We start from the raw sequence: 6,327 nt of genomic DNA, 5'->3' as shown, positions 1-6,327 counted from the left end.
GACACATGGGCATTATCCTAGACTCTTCCTCATTCTTTTTTTTTTTTTTAATGGTGACAATGGTTAATGAAATCTGCTGTTTCAGCTGAACATTTTAACAGTAAGGCATATATATATATTTACATTGTGTGCTCACCTCCCATAGTCCTCTTCATTCTTATTCTATGTTTAATTAATCAATTAATCAGTCACCAAAATCTATTAATTTTACCACCTAAATATATATATTAAATATGCTCCCTTCCCTTTTATTCTTTCACCCTATGATTGCTTCCTTACTTAGGGCTTCTTTATTTCCTACTTTTCATTCATTTATTTAACAAATATTTTAGAATACTTGTTGTGTCCTAAGTCTTGGACTAGCACTGGGGACACAGTGACAGGCAGGACAGACATATTCCTTGCCCTCACCAAGGATACAGTGCAGTGCGGGAGACAGTCACGTGGATGCATAATTAATGCATTGAAATCATTTAATTATGTAGCGATCGAGGTGGCACTGAACGCTGTGACAGCATGGAAGTGGAGCATCTGAGCTTGGTTAATTGGGGAAGCTGAGACTTGGAGGGTGAAGAGGAGTTAGTTCCATATAGTGGATAGCAGGAAGGAGATGTGGGAAAGGCTCTAGGCAGAAGTAATAGTATGAACAAAGACATATAAATCAGAGAGAGCTTAGTGGACCTGAGGAACTGATCAGAGTTCTTTATGGACTTTCAACAACTGAGGGATGGGGCTGGAAGAGTATCATAGGTCAGGCTCCCCAGGAAACAGACTCTGAGACCAGTTTGCACACAAGACATCTGGGTGTGTACGCTCTGGGAGTCAATGAAGCGTGAGTGGGCAAAGAGAGAAGTTAAACCACAATGGATTTGCGACCCAGCCCTTGACTGATCTTGCAAAGAGCTCTGGAACTAGGAAGGCCCTTCACATGTGTCCTGAATTGAGGCAAGGGGACCACCCCGTGGCACCCCTCTACTAGGCAGTCATTGGTGAAGGCAGTCCCTGAGGAGGGAAGGCATGTAACCTTGAATAAGGCACAATCCTCTCAAGTGGCTGGTAGTGGCACTTCTCTGCCTGAAGCCAAGAGCCTGGCCTTGTCTCCCCGCAGCCCCTTGGATGGACAGCCACGTGCCCAGCATTCCCTTGATGGAACAGTCATAGTCTCACTCGACAATTTGAAGTAAACATGTGCACCAGAGTCCCCAGAACTCTCAAAACCAGTTATGGTGATCATTCTGGTTTGGCTTTTGAAACCCACCTGGGCAGTTTGCTGTGAACTGATCCTCTCTGGAGGCTGACTGTCTGGTCCTGCCACCAGTCAAATGTTGGACCTGTCAGGTGTGTTGGTTGGGTTCAGGAAGCCAATTCAGAGTTACATTTCTGCTGAAAGCTTCTGAAGTCTTGCCAATGTTTGCTTAGCTTAGGGAGGGCTTGGGAATGGAGAGTGGATGAACTTCACGGAGGGGACTGAATGATGAGAGCCACTGATGGGGATGGGATGTGATCAGTGAATTCCGGTGGTATGAATGGTTTGGCTGCAACTAGAGAAGACCTACTGACCAGGAAATGATCTCATGTTGCCTGACGGTCGCCTGCACAGAGCTCCTTGCTAAGTAGGCCCCAGGGCCAGGGCTGGTCAGTGTGTATGGGAAAGCTGAGTCTTACACAGGCTCCGTGGCTTCCCCAGCACAGGACTTACCTACCCTTGGTCTCTCTGCTGCTCCGGTTCTTAAGCAAGTGAGGACTCCAGGGACCTATGATAATTTAGCCCACTGGAAACCGAGTCCCAGCGCTTAAAGCCAAGGGGGTAAGCCCTGTCTCGAGAGAATATCTGCTTGGGTGGTCTCAGTTCAGTGTTCCAAGTCCAAATATTGAGTCAATTTTGTGCAAATATTTGCTTGAGTCCTTAGCCAGCCATTAGCCACTAGAGGGCAGAGACTTTTCAGGTGTCATTTGATAAGGTTGTAGGCTTTTTCCTTTTGATATTTGAATGGGAGTGTATTCCATCTACAAAAAGTGTCCACAAACTTCTTTCTTCTCTCCCTCTCCCCCTAATAAATCAGATAGACTAAATGGCTACAATGGACAGAACGGTTTTATTTTTAAACACATCCTTGCAGTCAATAAAGTGCCACATCCTAGAAATCCATATTTCAAACCCATGCACACATGGGCCTGGTGGGTGGCCTGTACTGGCTTGGGTGAGCTACACTGTTTGCAGAAGGAAGGTACTTGCTCTTGGTACCCTAAATGCCCCTGTTTTGATGTTATTAGAGTACAGGGCTGAGCAGTATGAGCTGTGGACAAATCCATGAGCTTCCTAGGATAAAGTTTTCTATCACAGCCCGAGGCTGGGGATTATAGGCTGTTGCTTGAAGAAGTAGGTCAGGGAAGGAGGCCAGCCAGCGTCCCCCTCTCTCCTGCCCCTGACCATGAGCCAATCACACAGACTGTCATTACCTCTTTTCTTCATTTAACACCTACTTCTTCACCAAGAAGCCCTTGCAGAGAGCTCTCTTTGCCACTGCCCTCTTTCCTCCCTCCGGCTTACTTGCAGGACCACGATGAGCTCTTGGAGGTATACTGAGAGAACCTGTACTGGCATTTAATTCAAAATGGGAATTTTTCTGCTTAGAGTGCCAGTCCATGATGCACACTAGACAGCACTGATTTTTAAAAGGGCTTTCAGGAAATTCACAAAATCAAATACCGTTAAGATCATATATAATCAACAGTTAAAAATGAAAATCCACTGAAAGAGGAACTGAGAAACAGGAGGAGGGATGGGGAGAGATCCAGTGTCCTCTGGGAATCATAACCCTCCTCCAGAATTAGTCTGCATGTGGGTTATCTTGGCAATAGGAGTCTAGGACTACACAGGCCCCGCCCCGGCTATGCAGCTTTCTCGCGCGACAGGCACTAGCACTTTATTAGACTCAGCGACACACAGACAGCAGAGGTGGAAGAGTACAGAACACACTGGGCCAACCTTCCTCATGTGAGAAGAAGTTGGGATCCGCCGGGGTAGCCTCAGCTTCAGAGGCAGGAGCAGAGCTCTGGGGCCCAGCCCCAGTCCTTGGTTTTGTCCATTACATCATGCTGTTTCTCAGTCTTTGTTCAGTGTTCTATAGGCTAGTCATCCAGTTGCAAATATGTATGTGAATAGCAACCTTTCCCCAGGAATGGCAGCCCTGACAAACCCTATATGTGATGCTGTACTCTATGACATGAACCTTTCTTGAACCCCTGTATCATTGCCCGAGAGTGGTGGCATCACCCCTAGTGACAGCTTTCCTGGATGCAAACTGGGTTAAAGAGATGAGTTTCATGTAGAGTCTTGCATTAAATGAGAAGGGAGGGCTGCCATGACTGAGGGCCATAGGTATCTAAGGAGATAGGAACCTTCTGTGAGAACTAGGCTACTTGTGCTAGGTGGGCAGGTGCTCTCATGAAGACTTATCCTATGTTGGTATTCCCATGAGGCAATTCCTGTGAGACTCAGAGAGCTCTTGACTCAAAGAGATGCACGAGGTCAAGTACGCCAGCTCTGAATGGGGCCACGCTCTCAATCATTTTCCTCTGCCTAGAAGGGACATGAAGCCCTGCACCAACCTCTTCTGAGCTGTTTCTGCATAGTAATCACATTCGTGCCTGGGTGCGTGCATGTGTACAGTGACTCAGGGATTCCAAGCACCACGAAGTGAAGATCAGTGAGAGGCTGGGGCAAGGCTGAGTTCCAGGCAGGGGCTTCCTGTGGCCACACTTCTGTCATGTGCTTGAGTCCTTTGGGGATTGCCAAAATCCTCTTAAGTCCAGAAGAGTGGGAGCCAAGTACCGCCACAGGAACACTGCTAATCTCCCTCAGCGTGTTTGTGATCTGGTTGTACCAGGGACTGATGAGGGTCTGGGCAGGGACCCCTGAGGGCTGGGAGAATAGTAGGAAGGTGAGGCCTGGAGGTCAGAGGGCTGGTCAGCAGCAGAGCAGATCCTCAGTCCTACCACAGGCAGGGCTGTCTCTAACTAGCCTTCTGCTTGGAGATAACTGGTTTGAATTCCTTCTGCATCATCTAGGGCCATTTGGTCTCTATCACTGCTTCCGTCTACCAGAAAAAGATGTTTCATGATTAGAACCCAAAGCAATGAGATCATGCACTAGAATAGTTTCTAATGGTGGGTAAAAGTTTAATTTTCCTATTCAGTCCTTAACCCCTGGATAATTACAGCTGTAAGCCCTGAAATCTACCTTTCCCAAACTAGTGATTTTATCTAGTCCTCTGGAATCAAAGAAGGTCATGACTTAGTTCTTCTTTTATATAAATGCCTTCCACCACAGGACCTGCCCTTCCAACGGGCACATCAGAAGAAGTGAGGACCATGCTTGGGTTTCCTGAGTATGCTCTTCTCTTGCAAACCAGAAAGGGCCCATTGACGGGTCGTGGGCCCCACTGAGGCTTCACACGTAGAAATAGTCCTTTAAGAAAGCACCTCCCACAACTATTTTTATTTTTACATGGGTTGGGAAAATTGACATAACGGAGCCCATTTAGCCAAATGTCAATATTTGGTCTACCAGATGTAATAAGCACTTAAATACTTTACTAAACTTTCTTGTTTCTTGGTTTTATGGAACTCTTTAAAATCCCTTGGACTTCCTTTGGGTCCATTGTTTATGTCTTTTGAAATCCCATCTTTATGTACTTTAAAAATTCAAGATCAATCTACTTTAAAACATAGAAATAATGAAGAACACTGCATGTGGGTTGCCTTTAGATAACGTTTCCCCCTCCTGCACGCACACACAGTGGTCGTCCTTGTTACTATTCTGTTTGGTGACAGAGATTCATTCTCCCCTGCATTGATTTTTTTTTTTTTGGGGGGGAGGACCACCTTTCAGAGTGGGGAGCACCCAAACTAAGTGGTAGTTGCTGCCAAAATGGCCTTCTCTTTCCCCAGAAGCCCCAGAGGGTTTGTCACAGCTGCTAGGTGGACTGCTTCGAGCACCGAGTCTGGCTGGGCCAGAGAGGTGCTGGGAAAGGGCCAGCAGATGTTAATGGCACTGGTCAGGGTTGGGATCCACCACAGCAGTTCCGCCAGGAAGCTTCCTATGGATTTCAAGTTTGGAAAACACTAGAAGGCAAAGTTTAAATGTCTTCTTGTTAGTTTTACTCAAACAAATGCAATTCTTTCAAAACTTATCAATGCTGTTTGAGATACTGAGACACTTGACTTTGCAGAGAGCAAAGTAACACCAATACATATTTTAGAAAAATATTTACTTTGGTCAAAGTACTTTTGAGTTCTAGTTTGGAAAATAGCATATAGCTGCACTTCTTCCATTTTATATGGTAGCTCAGACACCCAGTTTCTCTCCAAGGCCTTGGCCCAGGACTGCCTGGGTCTTATTCTCAATAAAACCTTTATGTATTCACACTTTTCATCCAGAAAGCACGGTTTAAAAATATTGACCATATGTTGGGCCGTAATGCAGATTTTCCATTTGTCTGAAAAGGTTCGTGAGCCTTGCCGGATCCAGCAGGCCCAGTGAGCCCTCAGCAAAGTTACAGTCTGACTTTGTAGACACACAGGCAGGGATAATGCAATTGGTTTTCCTATAAGAAATGTACAGTTCATGGTAATGTTTTTTGTTTTTTTATTGAGCTCTTATCTAGTACACCTTTAAAGTAAGGGTCATTTGAAAGCTTTATTTTAGGCTTAAAATTTTAATTTAGTTCCAAAATTCCTCGAGGAAAAATATGTATTAAAATCATTACTTTTTCGGGATGAAGGTAAAATTCGTTTCTGGAAGGTTTATCTATGAGTTTACACAGTCCATAAGCTTATTTTTAAAGCCTTGAATACAAGTATCTTCAAGTATTTGAAGAAATTATTTTATATTATCTGAAACCTTGAGTTTGATGAATTAGAGAAATTGCCTTTGATAAATTCAAATCTGGATACTTTCCCATGAAAAAGAATTTTATCTAAATTGTGAAAATGTCGCTATCTTAGAGATGTTCACTTCATAGGAAATACCATGAATATTACTATGTGAAATGCTGGTTTGAAAATAGCTTTAATGCAAAGAATATTTACTGCAATAATAACTATAATGAATTTAGTACTGAGCCAAGAAGATATTAACTTTTTTTTCTTACTTTACTGTTTGGAATCACAAGTTGTATTAAAATAAACAAACAAACAAACAAATAAATAAAATGGATAAAGATGATACCATGCATTGGAAACTATAAGATGCATGTTGTTTATAATCAATAACCTACATGTACCTTTAACTGTCAGGCAATGCCTACGCAGCCTTCACAGAGA

Source organism: Rousettus aegyptiacus, unplaced genomic scaffold, assembly GCF_014176215.1.
Source record: "Rousettus aegyptiacus isolate mRouAeg1 unplaced genomic scaffold, mRouAeg1.p scaffold_m13_p_5, whole genome shotgun sequence".
Taxonomy (NCBI): domain Eukaryota; kingdom Metazoa; phylum Chordata; class Mammalia; order Chiroptera; family Pteropodidae; genus Rousettus; species Rousettus aegyptiacus.
This window is presented reverse-complemented; position numbering follows the sequence as displayed.